Source organism: Herpailurus yagouaroundi, unplaced genomic scaffold (assembly GCF_014898765.1).
Source record: "Herpailurus yagouaroundi ecotype Mexico unplaced genomic scaffold, PumYag 187, whole genome shotgun sequence".
Lineage (NCBI taxonomy): Eukaryota > Metazoa > Chordata > Mammalia > Carnivora > Felidae > Herpailurus > Herpailurus yagouaroundi.
Window position 1 is genome coordinate 24,783,854 of NW_024412418.1, and position 23,560 is coordinate 24,807,413.

At 37.2% G+C, this 23,560-nt stretch overlaps 1 protein-coding gene across 3 annotated transcripts in view; it reads right to left on the bottom strand.

Annotated features, from left to right (window-relative positions):
* Positions 1-23,560, bottom strand: part of ANO3 (anoctamin 3) — a 422,003-nt gene that overhangs the window by 128,955 nt on the left and 269,488 nt on the right. The window lies entirely within an intron of this gene.

Consider the following 23,560-nt stretch of genomic DNA (forward strand, 5'->3'; position numbering starts at 1 on the left):
AATTTCCAATATTAAATAATATTCAGATAGGTATAATTTCTAAAGCTCTGTTCAACAACACTGAACTGATAAATAATTCCTGAGCTGCTTGCTCCAGAGATACTTGTCCAGTGGATATAAAACTGTGATCCAACTAAGACAGCTTACTTATCAAGCTTAATCACTTGCTCATCAAGACTGCTGTATGGCCCTCACCTTGCTCTGCCCATTCGCCCAAGCTATTTTTTATAGACTGGCAATTTTCCACCAAATGCCTGCCTTGCAAGATACACCTTGCATGATAGTTGAGATACCTGAGTGATCCTCCACATCATAAATTACAGCATTTAACTGCTCTCAAGACCCTTCAAGTTCCTTCACACTTACTAACTCTTAACATGTTATATGACACGAAACAATTTATTATCTTTTGTTTACCATCTGCCTGATCAAGGATTGTTTACTGTTTTGTCTCAGATTATTCCAGACATCTCACCCCAAATCAGATACAGAGTGGGCATGAATAAATATTTGTGGGAGGAAGAAAGGAAGGCAACATCCATAAACCTGTGTGTCGAGGTAAGGCTGACCTCAAGAATAGAAAACCAAGAAGAGATCATATTGACACATCTCCTCCTCTCGCCTCCAGTATTTACAACAAATCAAATTAAAACAGGTTAAGATAAATAATCAGAAAATTACAGCAGAACTGATAGCCATGGTGTGCCCTTTGTTTTATACCTACCATCCACTGCCTCCAGACATCTTCATGGTAATTTCAACAAGGACTGGGCTAAAATAAAATCATATACAAATTTCCTTCTTCATTTTCTTTTGCATAAAGTATACCACCCTCTCCAGTTGATTATTTAAAAAATTTTTAATATTTATTTATTTTGAGAGAGAGAGAGAGAGAATGAGCAGGGGAAGAGCAGAGAGGGAGGGAGAGAGAGAACATCCCAAGTGGGCTTTGTTTGCACTGTCAGCACAGAGCCAGATGGGGGACTGACTTCATGAACCTTGAGACCATGACCTGAGCCAAAATCAAGACTGAGACGTTTGACTGAGCCACCCAGGTGGACCTCCAGTTCATTATTGAGTGTCTTCTGATTTTTATGATATTAAAAACATATTTAATCCTAGGCAAAGGCAAGAGTCCTTCAGTGAGAAGACCTGGAAGTAAATGATGGGTTAGGTAGGAAAAGTGTGAGGAGACAAGATAGTATTTAATCAATTTTATGTGCTTTTCATATTTTAAGAGCAGCATAGACTGAAAGTGGAACTCTGATAGTTATTGTTACCCATTGTTCTAAGTCTAAGCAAAACAAATGCTAAACTCTCCCAGAGAAACAGCTGTTTTACCATTAAAAAATCGCCATTTTTTTCACAATAAGTGACCTTAGGCATTATTCCCAACTTTATTGTTTCTGAAAAATGTGTTCACAATCAAACTATATTAACTAGAATTCTAATTTATTGTCTAATTATTTTATGAATTCTAAATTATTAGATGAGTTTTACCAGGCAGAATGAAAAATAGCTATCGAAATGGTAATACAGAAGCATGGTGAGATTTGGAAATATCTCCTGAATTATGTTTAAAAAAACATTGTACAGGCTCTATAAAAGTTTAAAGTTATGAGTTTTTATTTTATTTTAATATATATATGGCACCCATTAACCAAGATGCTGATTAACCTGCTCAAATCTGTTGCTTAAAAGCAGAACTGACAGGAAATTTATTATATATCATTGTGTTTAGTCACCAAAAGAACAACTTCTTTAATTGTTTGAAATCATAAGGTTGTTTGAACATGAAATCAAGACTCCTCTCTTAAGGTACCTGGAATAGTGAAATGCTTTCCAATTACAATGCAGAATGAATTTAACTTAGAAACAGAGTTTTCATGTTTATTATTCCCAGAAGATAGAATAAAACTAGTATTGCTCAGAGAACCTTGGATGCTGGTCATCCATCAGGTACCTTATCTTTCAACAGTGTTGAAAACAATTTAATTATGTAATGCATTGCAAACCATAAAGCTCAGGTACTTTCAGCAAAGCTGGTCTTCCTAAAGAGTATCCCAAAAATATGCATGTTACGGCTCACATGGAGAAAGAACCCTTTGCAAAGATTTTAGCACATTTGAAAAACAGCAATAGAAGTCTGCCTGTTTGCATGAAAACACATTTTTGAGAATTTTTCAAATAAAATTATGGTAGTAACTATTTGTGACCTGCATATGTTTTCCAGAATTTATTCTTTTCAATCTAACAAGCATTCATCGAACACGTATTGTGTGCTATGTACTGTGTTAAACTCGAGGGATAAAAATAAGAGGACACAAAGACTTTTAGGGATTTTATCCTGCCTGGGGAGTAGTAGGCATGTAATTGTTTAGTTACAATGTTATCTAATATGTGCAGGAATATGTGCAGGAATGTAATTGTTTAGTTACAATGTTATCTAATATGTGCAGGAATAGAGTTGAAGAATGTCCAGGTGTACCAGAGGAAGACTTATTAACAGGTGCCAGTAGCCACTAAGGGTCCTGTTATCTTGGGGAGTTTACCACAGTCCTCTGTCAGGCAGATATAAAATTAGGTCAGGTCATTAATCTGTAAGTGATTGCTGACTGATTACATGTTAACCATACACTTGAGTTAGTAAGATGCAGTAGGATACACTGGTTAAGGTACTGATTTCTGCATTAGACAGACTGGTGTTTTAATTAACTGTGTTCATAGACATGTTACTTAATCTCACTGCTCAGCGTCATACCCACAGCTTTTAAGCAAATATAATAATATTATCAACAGTATAAGATTATTGTTACGACTAATGAGATAATGCACAGACAGCAGTGTCAACGTTGTCTGACCTTGTGAGATCAAAAAAGTCAGTTCTTGTCATGAAAAATAAGATAAAATTTGTATGCTCCCTTTCTTTCTCTCAAAATAAATAAAGATTAAAAAAACAATGAAATTTATTTTTGCTTTCTACTAATGATGAGTATTTGGGGTATTCATTTCCAGTCTTGCCTATTTTTTTTTTAATTTTTTTTTCAACGTTTATTTATTTTTGGGACAGAGAGAGACAGAGCATGAACGGGGGAGGGGCAGAGAGAGAGGAAGACACAGAATCGGAAACAGGCTCCAGGCTCTGAGCCATCAGCCCAGAGCCTGACGCGGGGCTCGAACTCCCGGACCGCGAGATCGTGACCTGGCTGAAGTCGGACGCTTAACCGACTGCGCCACCCAGGTGCCCCAAGTCTTGCCTATTTTTAATAAACATTCATGTGTATATCTTGCAATAGATGTGTGCATACATTTCTGTCAGTATGTACCTAGGACAAAATTGCTGATTCCCAGGAAAAGTTTGTTTTCAACCTTAGCAGTATGCCAATCTTAACTTAGAACGAAGTTTGTTGTATACAGGCTTTATTTCAATTTATGGTGTCTTCAAAAATTTTTTCTTTAATCATTATTTATTTTTCAGAGAGAGATAGACAGAGTGTGAGCAGGGGAGGAACAGAGAGAGAGGGAGACACAGAATCCAAAGCAGGTTCCAGGTTCTGAGCTGTCAGCACAGAGACGGACGCAGGGCTCAAACTCATGAACTGTGAGATCCTGACCTGAGCCAAAGTTGGATGCTGAACTGACTGAGCCACCCCAGGTGTCTTGTAAGATGCCTTTTCTGGTGTCTTTCAAGATTTCATGGAACATGTCTCTGTACAGATGGACTCTTCTTGATTACAAAGTCCTGGTCTATGCTTTAAAAATTGACTTAGTTTGCTATACTCTGGCATAAGACAGTTACAGTATGCATGGGAGCCAGTACCTGCTCCCACCTGTAACAGTCTTTTTATCCAAATTCTGCTATTTAGAATGCAACCAATTACTGCCATGTCCTTTTACTGGCTATTTCTGATTCTGTTTGGATTGAGGGAGAGGGAGAGGGAGAGGGAGAGGGAGGGAGGGAGAGAGAGAGAGAGAGAGAGAGAGAGAGAGGCACGGGTGGGCAAGGCAGTGGGAGCAGGCAGGACTCTGGCTTGCTCACAAGATTGCCATTGTTGAGAAGGGCAGTGGATGCTTAGTTTCCTTGGCTGTGTGGCTCCGGCAGCCCAACGTTGAGGACCAATGACGGGCCAGGTTAGCCCAACTCTCCACTGTCATTTGGGGACCCATCAGGTTGTCTTCAGGCCAAATGACTGTGTTTCACACTTGTGTTTCATCTTTTCCTACCAAATCTTCAAATAATGAAAATCTTTTTCATTGGGTTTCAGCAGTGGTGTTTGTTTTTGCATTTCTGTATCCTTTTTTTTGGCAATCATTGATGGGAAATTGGGAAATGACAGTCTAGATGTCAATAGTCTGATGCCATATTTTACTCAGAAGTTCTGGCTTTACCCTCCTTAATTAGAGAAAAATCCAAATAGCCTCAGTATGTAACTACCATTCATTTCACAGTTAAAGCCATTGTTCACAATAGCTCTTTTTGTTGGCCTTACTTATTATACAGAAAAGAAGAGGTTTTAATCTTTTTTTTCAGTTCCAGACAAATGAGAAACAGTTTTGTCAAGAAAGTCACATACTTACAATAAAAGCAATCTCTGTTAAAATAAACTAACAGAAAATACACCATGCACTGTAGGTCAGAAGAAATCCTGCATGTGAGTAGAAATTTACTAAGTGCTGCTGAATTAATACAAATTCTGGCTTTTCTGTCATAAAAATTTTCCATTTTAAAATGATACTTAACAGGAGAAGAATGCTTTAATTTTCTAAGTGTCCTTGGGGATAAAAAGTATATTAATACATATATATTTTAATGCACCTCACTTAACTTAAAACATGTCAGAAATGTAATTACTATGCAAACTTTCCTATGCAAATAACCTTTAATTATGAGTCATAGGAATACCAAAAAAATCAGACTTCAATGCTATACAGTGGCTTTCACTGTGGATAAGAATCTGGCCAGGCTTATTGCCTACTTAACAGAATGTCAACCCTCTTGCTAGTCCACATCATCTTTAGAAATACAAATATTGGGGCATCTGGGTGGCTCAGTTGGTTAAGCCTCCGACTTTGGCTTGGGTCATGTTCTTGAGGTTTGTGGGCTTTAGCCCCATGTTGGGCTCTGTGCTGACAGCTCGGAGCCTGGAGACTCCTTCGGATTCTGTCTGTCTGTCTGTCTCTCTCTCTTTCTCTCTGCCTCTCCCCAACTCATGCTCTGTCTCTCTTTCTCTCAGAAATAAACGTTAAAAAATAATTAAAAGTAATAAAAGAAATAAAAAGAAATACAAATATTTTCTGTGCTGACGGCTCAGAGCCCAGAGTCTGCTTCAGACTCTGTGTCTTCCTCTCTCTCTGCCCTTCTCCCCTCCAAAAAAGTAAATAAACATTAAAATAAAGTTTTTAAAAAAAGAAATACAAATATTCTCTAAATCAGTGACTCTGGAGTACCCTTATCAGATGGTAGATTGCATTCTAGCTCCTACTACACCTGGTAGAGAAAACTGCTTTTTTAAAAAATAATAACTAATAAATTAGTATTTAAAGAAATAACACTAACATGAGCTGAACAGAAACCAAGCATTGTTCTACACACTTTGCGTATGTTTACACATCTCATGCTCACAAAAACTGAGATAAGTACTGTTTTCCCCCCATTTCACAGATGCTGAAATTGAGGCAGATGGAAAGGTCCTGTGGTAGCCAAAGAGCACGTTATCCCATCTGGGATTTCCATAGCGATTCCCTTTGTCTCCCTTTTCCTTGACACCACCTGGGTGTGTAAGCTGTGTGGCTCTGTGTAACCCCCAGATGAAGGAATGAGGTTTTGGAGAAGCAGGGAAGAGCCTCTTCTCTTTCAGGGAAGGGAGTAAGCCACTGCCCCTTACCCTGACCTAGAGGCAGGCACAGATGGATTGTGCAGCCTCACCTGCCCCCAGGATACGTGACAGGTGGGAAAAAGCCATTTGCCCTTTGTAGCTTCCAAAGGGCATACATATACACAACAGAAACTGAACAATAACAAAGCATACTACAGACATTCCAGACCATACTCCAATCTCAAGCTAGGTCTGCGTCTCGAATTTCACTCTTCCAGGAAGACTTTTAGGCAAAGAGAGACACTTGGGAATGTGTAGGACTAAAGAATGCCTGATCTTCCTGTTGCTGGGTGACTTCATAGCATCCAAAGTTTGGTGATTTGTTTTTAAATCATATAACGTTTTTTTTCAGCTTCAAAGGTGATTGCATGGCCGAGTGAAAGAAGGAGATCTGAGAAGTCTACATACTGTGCGATTCTAACTAACGGCATTCTGGAAAAGGCAAGACTATGAAGACAGCAAAAAATCAGCGGTTGCCAAGGATAGGAGAGAGAGAGGGATGAGAGGCAGAGCACAGAGTATCCTCAGGGCAGTGAAATCACTCTCCGTGATACTATAGTGATGGATACATGTCATTATGCACTTGTCCTAATGCACAGAATGTACAGCAGCAGAGTGAACCCTGTTGTAAGCTATGGGTGATTATGATGTGTTAATGCAGGTTTGTAAACTATAATAAAGGTACCAATCTGGTAGGGGATGTTGATAATGGGACAGGCTAAATGTGTGGAGGCAAGGCTATATGGGAAATCTGTGACTTTCTGCTCAATTTTTCTGTGAACTTACAACTGTTCTAAAAAAATAAAGTAATTTTAGGGGCGCCTGGGTGGCTCAGTTGGTTGAGCGTCCGACTTCAGCTCAGGTCATCATCTCGCAGTTTGTGGGTTCGAGCCCCACATCGGGCTCTGTGCTGCCAGCTTGGAGCCTGGGGCCTGGAGCCTGGAGCCTGCTTCAGATTCTGTGTCTCCCTCTCTCTCTACCCCTTCCCCACTCATGCTCTGTCTCTCTCTGTCTCTCAAAAATGAATCAATGTTAAAAAAATAATTTTAAAAGTTTTTTAAAAGACTAAGTTAAGTGTCATAAACCTTACAAACTACCTTGTATCTCTTATTGTCATTTTCCCAGCAATACTAAATGCACATGTGGTCTGAAAATATAGTAATAAACAAAGCAGAATGAGATTATATCCTGTAAGGCAGGTATAGTAAAGAAATTAATACAAGATGCAATAAAATTAAGGTGCAAAAAAAGTTTGGTGCCTTGGGCGAACATAAATAAAGGCCATTTCACATTATTAAAAGAGAAGCAGGCCCTTTCCTTTTAGTGAATAAAAAGAAAAATGGGATTTGAAGATAGGGCAATAAGACTCAAGTTGTAGATAGCAGTCAAATTTTTTTTTTTTTTTTTTGCTATAAAAGGGGGTATAAATACCAGTAGTTCATACAGTTGTTGTAAAGTGAAAATTAAGTATGGCGATGTGCACACAAGACGGTCTCTTGTCCGTTTTAACATCTTATCATTGAATGTACACATAGGACACTCAATAAATGCATGTTAAATGCAATGATGCATAAATGACAGGAGTCAAATTTATTTAGAATATTACAGACATGTTGGGACGTCTGTGGCTCAGTCGGTTAGGCATCTGACTCTTGAATTCAGTTCAGGTCATGACCTCACGGTCTGTGAGATCAAGCTCTGCACTGGGCTCTGAGCTGACAGCATGTAGCCTGCTTGGGATTCTCTCTCTTCCTCTCTGTCTCTGCCCCTCCCCTCGTTCTCTCTCACAATGTGTTCTCTCCCTCTGTGTCAAAATAAATAAACATTAAAAAGAATGAAAATATTATAGACATGCTTCTTCTTTTTTTTTTTTTTAAACTTTTTATTTTTTTTTTTAAATTTTTTTTTTTTCAACGTTTATTTATTTTTGGGACAGAGAGAGACAGAGCATGAACGGGGGAGGGGCAGAGAGAGAGGGAGACACAGAATCGGAAACAGGCTCCAGGCTCTGAGCCATCAGCCCAGAGCCCGACGCGGGGCTCGAACTCACGGACCGCGAGATCGTTACCTGGCTGAAGTCGGACGCTCAACCGACTGTGCCACCCAGGCGCCCCTAGACATGCTTCTTCTTATTACTATTATTATTATGTGATGTTATCAAGTAGGAATATAGAGGAGAGAGACGAAATTGTAAAGAGGGATCCCTCTGTGTAGCCAGGAAAGTATAAAAAAAAAAGTTTTTCTTGGGAAACATAGCTTCTTAAAGTAAAGAGACTCATGAGATTAGGTCATTGTAATTTTTGTCAAGCTAAATACTTGGAATTGTGTTGATATAGCATCTTTCTGGCTTAATTTTTATTGAATCGATTCAATTAATGCTTATGAATTATGCAAAAATAATTTACTCAAAACTTCAAATCTGTTTCAGTCAGTCAGAGCATATTGTTGATTATATTTACCTGGCCTGCTGACAAGCACCTGCTGGGTATTTTAGCTAGATAAAGAATTTCCAGTTTGCTTCATTAATGGTACACCAAGCATTCACCAATGAGGCTGGATTTTAATGTATCAGAATACCATATTTTATGTATTAGTTATCTATTGTTGCACAAAATTACCACAGAGGCGCCTGGGTGGCTCAGTCGATTAAGTGTCTGGCTCTTGATGTTGGCGCAGGTCATGATTTCTCAATTCATGAGATCAAGCCCCACATCATGCTCTGTGTTAACAGTGTGGACACTGCTTAGGGTTTTTTTCTCTCTCTCTGCCCCTTCCCCACTTGTGCTCTCTCTCTCTCTCAAAATAAACTGTTTTGTTTTTTTTTTCAAATTAGTTAACATACAATGTAGCCTTGGCTTCAGGAATAGAACCCAGTGATTCATCTCTTAGATAAGACACCCAACACTCATCCAGAAAAGTGCCCTCCTTAATGCCCATCACCTATTTAACCCACTCTCCCACACACCCACCCCCTTCAAGCAACTCTCAGTTTGCTCTCTGTACTTAAGAGTTTCTTATGGTTTGCCTCCCTCTCTGTTTTTATCTTATTTTTCCTTCTCTTCCCTTATGTTCATCTGTTGTGATTTTCAAATTGCATATATGAGTGAAATTATACATCTGTCTTTCTCTGATTGACTTGTTTTGCTTAGCATAATAGCCTCCAGTTCCATCCATGTTGTTGTAAATGGCAAGATTTCATTCTTTTTCATTGCTGAGTAGTATTCCATTTCATATATGTACCATAACTGCTTTATCCATTCATCAAGTTGATAGACATTTGGGCTCTTTTCATAAATTAGCTATTGTTGATATCGCTGGGACGCATGTGCCCCTGGAACACTGGGGGGCATGTGCCCCTTCGAATCAGCATTTTTGTACCCTTTGGGTAAATTCCTAGTAGTGCAATTGCTGAGTCATAGGGTAGTTTTATTTTTAATTTTTTGAAGAAACTCCATACTGTTTTCCAGAGTGGCTACACCATTTTTTTAAAAAAAATTACCACAAACTTAGGAGCTTAGAACAATGCAGATATATTATCATACATTCCCATGGATCAGGTGTTCAGGCAGAGCTTAGCTGGGTCCTTTGCTTACACCACACAAAGCTTCAAGCAAGGTGTCAGTGGGGCTTTACTCTTATCTTAAGGCCTGACTAGGGAGAATCCACTTCCAAGATAACTCAGAACCTTCTCAGAATTCATTTCCTTGTGCTGGCTGTTAGCGGGAGGCCAACCTCAGCCCCTTGAAGCTTCCTACTGTTCTTTGACATTTGGGTATTCCCAACATGGCAATTAGTTCAGGAAACCAAAAAGAAGAGTCTCCAGAGTGAGTCTGAAAGCCAGACAGAGTTTTATGTAATGTAACATAATCAAACACGTGATACCTCACCACCTCTGCTTTATTGTAGTGTTTAGAAGAAAGTCATAGGGAAGAGGATTATGCAAGAGTATGAGTACCAGGAGGCAGAGATCATTGAGACCATCCTAGAGTCTGTCAAAGTAAGATGGATAAATTAGATAAAAATTAAAGAAATTATTTAAAAGATTAAAAGTTGACTTTAAAAAGAAATCACAAGGGACACTATATAAATTAGACAAAAATTAAAGAACTTATTTAAATGATTAAAAGTTGACTTTAAAAAGAAATCATGAGGGTCTCAGTTAGTTGAGCATCCAACTTCGGCTCAGGTTATGATCTCATGGTTCCTGAGTTCAAGCCCTGCATCTGGCTCTCTGTTGTCTGTGCAGAGTCCCCTTCGGATCCTCTGTCCCCCTCTCTCTCTGCTTTTCCTTCTTTCTCACACACACACTCTCTCTCTCAAAAATAAACAAACATTAAAAAATAAAAAAAAAAAGAAATCATGAAATACTGTATGAGAGAAGGAAGGCTTATAGTCTCACTCACCAAACTCCTCAATAGAATAACCGGGGGGATAACATATCGGTTTGGAAAATGTCACAACAGAGTACACTAAAAAGGAAAAAAGGAAGAAAAGAAAAGAATCTGGGTTTACTCACACTTCTATCCTTACTGCTGTGGCTTCAGACAATTGGTGTTTCCTCTCTCAATTCCCTACCATGAATCAAGGAGGGGTGCTCTAACAAACAGATAAAGGGCGTTTATGGCTCTGACATTCCATGACATTTTTCTTTTCCCCAAATATTTCTCCAAGAAGCTATTTTCTAAGACCCCTAAAGTTTTTTCAACGAACTTTGGCTAGGGTTTTTATTTCTGTGCAGAATGATACATAAATATCTGGCAGCTTAATTCACTCCTTAAAGTGCTTCAAAGGTCTCTTCAGAAAAAACTGTAAATGACAACTGAGACCTATTTTACCTGAGTAAGCATGTTTGACAACGTGAAGGAGAAAATAAGAGATAGGTCTTCTCTTACTCCAAAATGAAAAGCAGTCTCCGATCTAATTCAAGCTTACCAAATTTCACAAATCAACTGGAACACAAAGTCCATACTTTAGAAGATGGCACTCTTTTTGACCTTTGTAATAATGTCTAAAGGGGAAAATGAAGAGATATAAAGTACCACCAGTAAAAACCTAGCACCAAGTTTTAGAAGTAGGGCACAAAAACAGAAAATCAAGGTTGTGATTCCCGCAATATGGCCAACAACATAATTTCAAAACCCTTATGTCATAAAACACCTAGAAGTGATAGATAAAATAAAATGTATTCCTATTGAAATTCCAGAGGAATTAGCAGGAAAATACGTATAACTCTAGCTTCAAGGTAGGAAAAAAAGTAGAAAACCATAACACATGCTGGCAAGTCAATAGTGTGGCTGCTCTGGGTAAAGATGTAGAAATCAATTAAAAAAACCCAAAAAACAAAAAAACAAAAATAGTGGACACAAACACTGATAAATTTAAAAATAAAACTTCTAAATAACTAATAAGCTAAAGAAATAGAATTCAATAAAGTTAGAAAAGAAAGTGAAGATACATGTACTTCAGTAAGCAATGCTGATTTAGATAAATTAGATAACCATGTAATAAAATCATTGTACTTTAGACTGTATTCAAACATAAGCTCTAGTTCAGAAATAAACCCATAAATTTATGGTCAATTGACTTTCAACAATCGCCAAGGAAATTCAATGGGGGAAAAATGGCCTTTTGAACAAATGGCACCTGAACAACTGCATGTCCATTTGCAAAAGAGGTTGGATCCCTACCTTAAACCATACACAAAAGTTAGCTCAAAAGGATCATCATAAACCTAAGTGTAACAAGGAAAACTGTACAATTATTAGATTAAAACATACGTATCAATATGGGGGGACCCTGAGTTAGGTAATGATTTCTTAAATACAACACCAATAGCAGAGTGATGAAAGAAAGAAAGAAAGAAAAAAAGACAGAACTATATCAAAATTAAACACCTTGTGTTCCAAAAAAATATGCCATTAAGAAAGTGAAAAAGCAAACCACAGAATGGAAATAATATTTTTTAAAAAGCTATCTGAAAAGGGACTTGTATTCATAATATATTAATAACTCAACATTAAAAACAAATAATCCAGTTAAAAATGGATAAAGAATCTTGATATAGATTTCTTCAAAGAAGATTTTAAAAAAGGCCAACAGGCACATTTGACAGCTTTCAACAAAATGAATTTTATTAGGGGAATAGAAATCAAAACCACAATGAAAAACCATTTCTCACCCATTATGATGGCTACAATCAAAACAACAAACATTAAAATAGTATTGGCAAGATTACGGAGAAATTGGAACCCTTGTATATCACTGGTGGGGATGTAAAATCGTGAAGAAGCTTTGGAAAACAGTTTGGCAATTACTCTTAATGTTGGACATAGAGCTACCAAATCATCAATTTCACTCCCAGGTATATACCCAAGAGGATACATCCACACAAAAACTTGTACATAAATATTCACAGCAGCATTATTCATAATAGTAAAAAAAAGCAATTTAATGTCTGCTTGATAAATACATAAATAAAATGTGATACTGTCCATAAAATGGAATATTATTTGGCATTAAAAATGAATTAAATAGTGATACATGCTACAACATAGAAGAACCTACAACATAATATAATATTATACAAAGTGAAGGGGCACCTGGGTGGCTCAGTCAGTTAAGCGGCTGACATTGGCTCAGGTCATGATCTCACAGTTCAAGCCCCGCATCAGGCTTTGTGCTGACACATCAGAGCCTGGAGCCTGCTTTGGATTCTGTGTCTCCCTCTCTCTCTGCCCCTCCCCACTCACTCTCTGTATCTCTCTCAAAAAAATAAATGATAAACATTTAAAAAAATTTTTTAATTAAAAAATATACAAAGTGAATAAAGCTAGTCACAAGAGACCATATATTACATGATTCCATTTATATGAAATTCTATACTAGACAAATAAATACAGAATACAGATTAATCATTTCCTAGGGTTGGAGGAGTGGGTGGAATGGAAAGTAATTGCTAATGGGTACAGATTTTTTGGGGGGTATAGGTTTTCATCTTTAAAAAAATATTTTAAATGGATATTATGGTGATGGCTGCACAACCCTATGAATATATTAAAAATCACCCAACTGGACAGTTTAAATGGGCAATGAATGTATGGTACATGAATTTTTTCTCAATGAAGTTCTAAAAATCAATTACAGATGAATTATTGATAGTAAAATGAACAAGAATATATATACCTTCTAGAAGCTGACATAGGAACTCACAGGAGGTGAATAATTCTTAAATAGGATTCAAAAAGAAAATGATGCATAAATTTGCCTGTGTTACATTTAAAAGCAAGACTGAGTATTGTGAAAATGCCCATTATCTCACATTCACTATAAGTTGGTATCATTTAGTTGAAGATTTCAACATAGTTTTGTGTAAATGTATGCAACATAACAAACTAATCCTTCTACTATATGGAATATCAAAGTGCCTTTGATAGGAAAATATTGAAAAAGAACTAGGTACATGGGCTTGTCCTTCAAAATGCCAATATTTATTTCAATTCTATGGTGATTAAGGCAGCAGGATGTTCATGAAGGAATAAGCAATATAAGAGAAAAATAGATATCCCAGAAAAAGACCTACATATACAGAACTGAGATGAAATTACATATCTATATACTACTCTTGGATAGGGTAGACGAGTCATTTACTGGCACTGAAAAAGTCAGCTATTTTCTTGGAAAGATACCATATACAAATAAGAAAAACTAAAGAATTTAAAGACAAATGTGAAAAGCTAAATTTTAAAACTTTTAGAATAAAATGGAGGAGGCTATTTTGATGATTGTAGTAGACAAGCAGTTTTGTTCATGTGTTTGTTTTTACCATGAATAAAAGCTTTTGGCTGGTAAGAAGGTGAAACTATGATTAATAAGACTACATTCAAATAAAACCTTTGTATATTAAAAGATCGTAGAGACTGTGGTAAGCTTTAATTAGAAGATATTTTTCATGAACACAACAAATAAAGGATTAGTCTGCAGGATATATTAATAATGCCTCTAAATCAATAAGAAAAGATAAATAATACAACAGGAAAAAAAGTGATGCTATTAATAGGCATTAAACAAGAGAGGAGCTGTTGAAATTTCAAAAAAGCAGAACAAAATACATTACATATTTCTTCACAGTTTAAAAATCTGAAAAACAATATTCAATACTGTCTAAGGATATATCATGTATAGTAAATGTAGAAAACTATAAGAAAGATAATCAGCAAAATTAGAAGAGTGGTTATACTGACACAAATTGGGGAAAAGGATCAGGCAGTGTTACATGGGAGTCTTCAATTCTGTCTGTAATAATTTATTCTGAAACAAACATGACAAGCAATTCAGATCCAGTAAAACTCAGTATTGGACATAGCTAAATATAGTCTAATAATACAAATTTCAATACACCTGAAATATTCATAAAATAGTGATTCAAAAGATCAACATTGCTGTTGACATTTGAAATCAACAATCTGGGATTATATATTTGCTTAGCAATTAAAATCTTACTTCTAACTCAAGCCTCAGTTTCCTCATCTGTGTAACGGGGACAATAATAACCTGGCATGAGTATTTTAAGAATTAAATGCATGAAACACTCTGCAACAGGGGTGCCTGGCTGGTTCAGTCAGTTAAGTGTCTGACTCTTGATTTAGGCTCAGGTCATGATCTCATGGTTTGTGGGTTCCAGGCTCACACTGGGCTATGTACCAACAGCTCAGAGAGTGCTTAGGATTCTCTCTCTCCCTCTCTCTCTGCCCCTCCCCAATTTACACTCTAAATCTCTCTCAAAATAAATAAATAAACACTAAAAAGGAAAAAAAAAAACATTCTGTGACACATAAAATGGCACACCCTATAGTTACTATAATCAAAAACCTTTGAACTTATAAAACTCCAATTTTAATCATGGTCACTAAGCTACATAACCCCTTCAGTAAACTACACTTGTGCCTACATTATGATTTTTAAAAAATGAAATATGGTAAAATTACCTTATCAGAGATATTAAACTGAACATATTTGATCATTGGTGGTTCAGAAGGAATTCTATTAGGTCTCTTTAAAGAAAACCACAGGCTCAAAATGGCATAACTTAGGTTAAGTTGCCAAGTCAGTAAACCAAGACTTATTACCTTATTAACTGCTATTTTACCCACCTCAGGAATTAACCTTTAGCCAGTTAACATGGGGTTTTCCTGGTCAACACAAGGCAATTTATTGATAGCCCCTTTTATTCCCCTTGGGAGGGTGACCTTGCCTAAAACAGTGGATTCTTTGTTAATAATTTTCCTTTTCTCCATTCCTTCTCTACCTTTAAAAACCTTTCCTTTTCTGTAGCCCTCTGCAGCTCCCCTCTACTTGCTAAAGGGGAAGCTGCTCAATTCATGAATAGATAAATATAAAGCCAATTAGAGCTTCAGAATGTACTTGGTTGAATATTTGTTATATAACACAGGTCTCAGGGGTATCATTAGAAACAAATGATCACCTCAGAGCTCACATGCTGAAGAGATGCGAACACTGTCCGTCTCATGTCAGCCACCTACGACAACTTAACACATAAACTCTACTTAAATCCAGCCTGAAGTTATTCTGCACTCTGCCAGACATCAGTTGGAAATTAAAAGACAGAAGCAAAAACCACTGAAGAATTTACTGAAAGTATGAGAATGAAGATTTTGACTAAAAGATCTAATTTTATTTTTATTTATTCATTCATTCATTCATTCATTCATTCATGGAGAGAGGGATTACACAAGAGGCAGGAGAGTGGAAGAGGGGCAGAGGAAGAGAGAGAGAGAATCTTAAGCGCCTCCACTTCCAGTGCAGAGCCAGATGCTGGCTCAATCTCAGGACCTTGAGATCATGACCTGAACCAAAATCAAGAGTTGGGTGCTTAACCGACTGAGCTACTCAGGAGTCCCCAGATCAAATTTTAAATGCAAAACAAAATCAAATTCCATTTTATTGTAAAGGGTTTGAAAAAAATCAGTAACATCAATGCATTGCTTGCTATCATGAATGCTATATTCTTCCTTACAGAGCTCTCAAAACAAAACAAGAATATTCATAATAAAGGGGCACCTGATGATTTCCAACATGTGTTTAGGGAAATGATTTAAAATATTGGTAATCTCACAAGCCCAATGGAAATATTCTTTAAAATGCTGCACTATTTCTAGTCTGGGGGATCAACCTGTCCCACAAAAACAAGCAAACATGCAAAGCAAAAACCTTAAAAAGGATCAAAGAATTCACAAGGTAGTGAGGAATTGCTGGGTCAAGTTCAGAACAGAATAGAAATCAGAAATGGAGAAGTAAGGTACATATCTGAGCACTTAGTCACTTCTACTCTCAAGGACACGTTGGTTGGCTTTTGTATTAGCACTTTTCTGTGTGCAGTCACTATGGGTACAAAGGTGAATAAACCAAACAACCTAGTGTGTCCAAGATATTTTTAGGACACATCAGTAGTAAACACATCTGAAATATTAAAACATTCCTTTCTTTTGGCTCTGGATTCATAACAGATGAAAGGCATAACAGATGCCTAAAACAAATGGGAAGCACAACACAGAAAAGTCCAATTATACAAGGGGGTTGAATTCACTTGCAGTTTTGCAAATGCAAAATAAAAGTCAAGTCAAAATATAGCATGGGTAAAACAATCTCTCTGAACCATCAGAGTGGCCCAGAACATTACCCTGGTCAAAGGCTACTGTTTCACTTGAATGTTTAACTTGAAATGGCAGACCTTCTGATCAGGGTATCAATTTTTCTGGCACTGAATAAATGGTTAGTATCATCATTAGTGTCCTTGACCATAAGTGGAAATAGGAAAACTCACATAATGCTCTGAAGCAAACTATTCTGAGTTATTCAGTGTTTATCAGTAATTACATACATTATGAAGGCAGAAGATAAAATCACCCAGAACCTTCACACCTAGATGGATTTGATCTAATGAGAAATGTATTGGCTCCTGCAGAATAGATGAGATTTGTGTTCCTTACATTTGCAGAAAATTATTTTTCATGACCTAGCAATCCATTGTTTCTCTTTCCTTCTCCTTAAAAGCTCTATCAATACGACAAGGATCTCTTGAGACCCAACAAGCAGAAGACAGATTATCAGACAACTAATTTTGCTAACATCATAAAGCAGACGGCCTTATCACATTGGCTACAAATAATCTAGTGAGTAAAAATAAATCAGGTCATGTTGGAAACTTTGGAAAGCTGGCATTGAAAATTTATCATCGAATATTAATGCCCATTTTATACCATGAGCTTAGTTCTTTCCAGTTTCAGAGTTACTCTTGCTGCTGTAAGTTAGATATTTATAAGGAGAGAGGGAGAAAGATGAACTCTCCGAGGTCCCCATGAGGGTCATTTAAGATTATGGTCCTGGCTATTTGTACTTGTATAGGCTTCTCCAATGTTGGTAGTTTGGTTTCCTAGGCTGTAGAGGGCAGATCAAGACAAAACTAGTGGTTTTAAACCCCTCCTTGGTAATAGGCAGTATTTTGAGAAAAATACACATACTTACGTATTTGTACAATTATGCATATAATTTCAGACACTTCGTAGATGCCCTGGGCTCATGTGTGAGCCCCCTTAGAGCTCTATGACACCAGGCAGGCTGAGAACTTCTGGACCAGGCAATCTCACAATACTCCCAGTTCTAGGGACACCTGCCTTTGTAAACTCAGCTCCCTTGGCAGGCCTTGACAGAAATAAGCTGAACCTCATAAGAGCAAAGCCTCCAAGCACTTTGGAAACCCTATAGCTAATCTAACAATGTAGTCATATGAATTTATTTTAAAAATGGACATGAGTGAAGGTATGGAACATTTCTTTCCCCCCTACTAATCTTGCCTTTTTGGAGACTATGAAAAACTAATGCACACCAATGGCCTATGTTTGAAACAGAGGTCATTGAAGACGTTTCTAAGTCTTTAATTTTGTGAAGATAGTATGACTTATAGTTGGAGCACCAGAGATGAAGACCCGCTTATGCTTCTTATCTCGTGTCACTGTGCCCAAAAACCCAGTTAAGGTTTCAGTATCTTCATTCATAAAGTGGTAATAATAAAGTGGTCTGTTTATTTCCCTGAAGATTGTGAAGACGGTGGCCAAAGTGTATAAAATAACTAATAAGAGGACCCTAGTTTCTGGATGAATGGTAACTGTCATCAGAGAAGTGATTAGACAAGATACAATATGGCATTGTTTCTCAAACATTAATCATATATCTCTATTTTTGGACAGAGCCATAGACAACACATTATTTTTTTTTTTAGACTACACTTTTTCTTTAAAAATAGTCTTTGTCAAAATAATATTAACCTAAAATTAACAAGTTGAGTGCACTGGTTATATTTTTTTCTAACATTAAAATAAAGTCATATCTGTTAAAAATGTTCAAGTCATTGTGATGGAGTTTAAAAATTATTTTAGAGGTGCCTGGGTGGCTCAGTCAGAAGCATCTGGCTCTTGATTTGGCTCAGGTCATGACTTCATGGTTTCTGAGTTAGAGCCCCACATAGTGCTCTGTGCTGACAGAAAGGAGCTTCCTTGGGATTCTCTGTCTCTCCTTCTCTCTTTCTGTCCCTCCCTCACTCACTGCCTGTCTCTCCCAAAAATAAATAAATAAACATTTAAAAAAATTATTTTAGGGGCGCCTGGGTGGCTTGATCAGTTGAGTGTCTGACTTCGGCTCAATTTATGATCTCATGGTTCCTGAGTTTGGGCCCTGCATCAGGCTCTGTGCTGACAGCTCAGAGCCTGGAGCTTACTTTGGATTTTGTGTCTCCCTCTCTCTCTGCCCCTCCCCTACTCACTCACTGTCTTTCTCTGCCTCTCAAAAATAAATGTAATACAAAATTTTTTAAAAATAAAAATAATAAAAAAAAATTATTTTAAAAACCATACTTTGGCAAACATGTAGCTGTAACAAGCCACTAATGCTTTGCTTAAATTAGATCTAATCTGGGTTTATTATTTTCATTGCTCAAGAGAAAGACTTGAGAAAAGGTGGTTTGAGTTTTGATGGTGGAAAGGGAAAAATGAAATGCCGTGAGGAAACCAAGTAGCAGTGCCTGGAGCATCTGACATTCAGACGGGGATTTACAGTCACTGAGGAGTGGGAGGATGGAGTAGGAAGACAGGAGGTCAGGACAGAGACACATGAATTTTAAAGACTGACATTACTGATCTCAGGTCCAGAGCTGGGTTAACTTGTGTCCTTCCTACCATGTAAAAGCTGCATCTCTATTCTGAGGCTGCAGTATTCTAAATCTGGCAAAAAGTAATAGATAGTACATCACTTAAAAAACAGAAATAATAATATAAGGCAGGAGTGGTCAGGACATTAGCTTGGAAGGCAGAAAAACTGGCTGTCTGCTGCTGGTTTACTGATGAAAGTCTTTTGTAATGCACCCCTGTTTGTTTATTTATTTGTTTTGAAAGAGAGCACAAGTGGGATCTAAGAAAGGGCAGAGAGAGAGAGAGAAAGAGAGAGAGAGAGACAATCCCAAGCAGACTCCTTGCTGTCAGCACAGACCCCAACATGGGGCTCAATCTCATGAACCGAACCTTGAGATCAAAACCTGAGACCAAATCAAGAATCTGACCTCTATCAACTGAACCACCTAGGTACCCCTAATGCCCTCCTGTTTAGAAGCTTGACATGAGATTGTAATTTCCTGAAGGATTTGGAAACCCATTAAATCACTGCTTATCTTTTATCTGGAACTGCCCCTGAAACTGCCCATAGCAGTCCTCTTCCAGCATGATCCTGTATAGACAGTAAATAGATATGTCAATAAACAGGAGGGAAATAAGTGACATCTCATGAAAGCCAGATTATTAAAACTCAAGAGGTGAAATTTTCATTAACCTAAAAAGTGCATGCTCGCACTCTCTCTCTCTCTCCCACACACACACACACACACACAGGCACGTGTGTGCACACAGACACATGCATGCCTGTAATGTACTTAACAACTACTCTGAGCTACATGCTGTAGAAACAGAGGCATCTATCATTCAGCAAATCTTTTTTTAGCTCCAACTCAGCCCCAGACACTTATTGAAGTGACTGGGGAGAGAGAGGTGAACAGCAATCAGAAGAACAAAATGAGCACTAAAGGCAAATCCTGTATATTTCAGTTTGAACAAAATGTTTATTAATCACCTGTGATGTGATGAAAATTGTGTCTTTCTCTTTATCTCAGTTGTTTCTTTCCATCTAATGGAGGCAGACAGATCTGGATTTGAATTCTGATTTTGCCTCTTAAGTCCATGTGGACTTGGATTTTACTAAACTTTTTACTCACTGATTTCCTCATTCCTAAAGTAGGAGAAAAATATTCCCTACAATGTAGAGTTAGGTACTCTCTAACAAGTGTGAAGTTCACATTCTTCTGTCCTGGTTACTATTTTAGGCATGTGTGAAAAACAATGAACAAGACAGATACACCCTCCAGTCAAACCATGTGGGTAAGTGGGCGTGAACTTACTGCTGTAGTTATCAAATGATGAAACTCTGAATGGGCGTCAGGCTGAGGAATGCATGTGCTTTAACAAAACAAATGGCAGGCATTCAATGACCAAGTGGCTATGTAGTAAAATAAAAAGCATTTTCAAGTATGTGTTTAGAAAGATAACTAACTGCTGCTGCAGAAGTTAAATAGAAGAAGTTATGGTGCCCAGTAAGGGCTAACCAAAGGTAGCCTTTTTCAACATGTAGTTTCTCCTAATCATGAAACATACAAGTAAAATGACTCTAGACATGGAAAAAGAAAAAGTTAAAAAAAACTATAAACTATATACATGAAGAGAAAAAAATCCAGATCAGATGGTGTCATAACTATTTAGGCAAAAGCATCTATGAACACTCAGTCTAGAAGCGACAGAAAAGCTGAGGTAAAGCCAGGGGTATATACACTTCAGCTCTCTGACTCATTCATGAGACACCAAGGCCTAGTCTCGTTCTAATGTCTCAAGGAGAACTCAATTGTATCAAGGACCACTTTAATTCTGGATACCTAAGGTATTTCTATGCCATGGCCCACAATCAACACATATTTGCTTATCTGTGCTCAAATGAGAAATAAACAGAGGAGCCCTTGTCCTTTTATGGCTGATTTAAAGATGACCTTGTTTGGCTTTACATTTTACAAATGATAGTTTAAAAAGATATATTAAACTGTAACTTTGAAAAAATTAAATATCTTTAGCCCAAGTTACCACTCAGCAGATAATGTATAGTAGTTAAATGCATTGCCTTTGAATTGTTACATTTTTGCTTGCTTTTGAGAAAAGTTCAGAAAATTATACATTTTAGAGCAAGGCTGCTCTCAGTCTAGTGCTGTTGGGTAGAAGGGAAAAGTGGAAATGGAGATGAGGATTCCATGTGAAGGGCAGGTTAAAATTCACCTGCTTTCCACCTAGGTATGGAGAGGATATAGATGAACTGTGTCTAAAAGCAGAATTTCTTCTGGTTATCTTTATATAGCCTTAAAAAAAATAAAGTGAAGGAAGAACAAAGAAAATTATGTTTTCTTATGTTTGGGACTTCTTAGGGATTCCTGGTAATGAAGCCCTGTGATACCCTGCCTCCACTTTCCGAATTACCCATCTTTACACTAACATCTTTCCTTCTTCAGAGCCAGCCTGAAACTGCTCACAGGAATTGATTGCGAAATTTTCAGGAATTTTGAGAATTAGCATATTGGTAACTTAAACAGACCAAGGTGGGCATCAGTAAATGCTTTTTTTTTTTTTGAAGGCTTTTACCACCACTGCTTATTTATCTCAATGCATAAAGACACAGAACACGTCTTTGTTGCTTTACAACTGTTTACGTGGTGCTTAGTCTAGTATCTGCTCTATGGTGAATGTATACAAGCTAGATAAACCAGATAGGAGAGTTATCCCATGATTACTCTCTCTCTCTCTCTCTCTCTCTCTCTCTCAAAAATAAATAAACATTTACATTCAATAATTCATTTCAAAATCTATATATGACCCTTAAAATCATAACTACTCAGCCTCACAAAAATCTCCAATTCTACTATTTCCATAATTCCCTTATGATAAGGAGGAGATGCACAGGAATAAATTATATATAGGAAGGAAGGCAGAGTAAAACATGAATTTTATAACAATCTCTGGGAACTCAGTCCACTTCAAGGCAGGACATCTTCCAGCAGGGTGGCAGAGCCACTCACAGTGCAGGAGTTTAAACAGGATCAATAATCTACTTTCTGAGCAGAATTTTGGGGAGCTAGAGTTTTGAAGTTGCTTTTCAGCTTTCTGCTATTAACACCCACCATGGCGGAGGAACAAAGAATGCAGTGGTTTTGGGCTAAAAGATTGTTGTGACTCATTTCTTGGAGACTTCGGAAGCCCAAGAATTCTATGTCACCAGAGTCCTTGCAAATCAGGTTGAGGTCTGCAGGGCAGTGGCAACTGCATTAAGTAATGGTGAATGAGGAACACACAACATTAGAGGTGATTCTTAATAATAGTGTTCAATAAATGTTAGCCAATGCTACTTTTTCCACTAAAAGCCTCCCCTCTTATCTGCTGTTTTGACCCAGTACCACATCAAGACCCTATCAAACAAAAATGACAGATTCCAAGGTCCAGCTTCTACAAGAGTGGTACTTCTTTAATCTTTGTCTCTTCCACAGGATCCCTTTCTTTTTACAGATGGCTGGCTGCCTCACACCCACTTAATAAAAACACTTCACTCAATGTCAAAAATGCCAGTCATATGTGCTAAACTCTAAGATCTTATGTCAAGATAAGAAATTCCTTGTAGGCAGTCTCCTGCATTTCCCCTTGATACCGAAGGAAAAACTGCTTACCTAAGAAGGACTAGGATGAAAATTCACATCTATAAACACATAAACATTTTGAAATGTTCAGCACTTGAAATGCTCTGGCAAGCATTTGTATTTCTTGAAAAGATTGCTTTCCAATGCAGTGGCACCATAAAGGAAAACATAAACACAGTTACAGATAATGGGAGTCCCGAGACCTCTATTTAGGAATCCTAAAGGCATTCTAACTATTTAATCCCCCTTGCATTTTTAAAAATAAATTTCCTAAAAAATATTTGCCTTATTGATGTACACATTTTAATTTAAAAAGACAACGTTAAATATATTTTAGATAATATAATGGAATCCAATTATATGGATATGTGAATTATCCTTACATAGAGATATGAAACATCTGAAGTCAGATAATTTCTAAGTAGGATGTCTTCTTAGATACAGATATAAACCATCTGTATTGAGCTTACTTCTGAGTGAGAAAATAAAAGATAAAAGACCAGATTTATAAGTATTCTACAAAATCAATCCCAAGTGACAAGCAAAATCCCCAGAAGCTTCCATGATCCAAGGAGCGGGGGAGAGAACTGAACACATTTTGATCTTTTATATATATATATATATTTCTTTTAAATATATTTCTTAGGTTTTGTTTGCCTTTTAAAAGTTTCTCAGAGCAGCAACAGATTCCTATTTTGTTTAGGGGACTTCTCACACCTCTTTGCCTTCTCAAATTCACATAACCCATTTTTTCAGGTGCCTTATTTCCTTCTCTACCTTCCGTTTCCATCCAATATTGAAGATAAATCTTATTGACAAGGCCCAACCTAGACATTATCAAAGT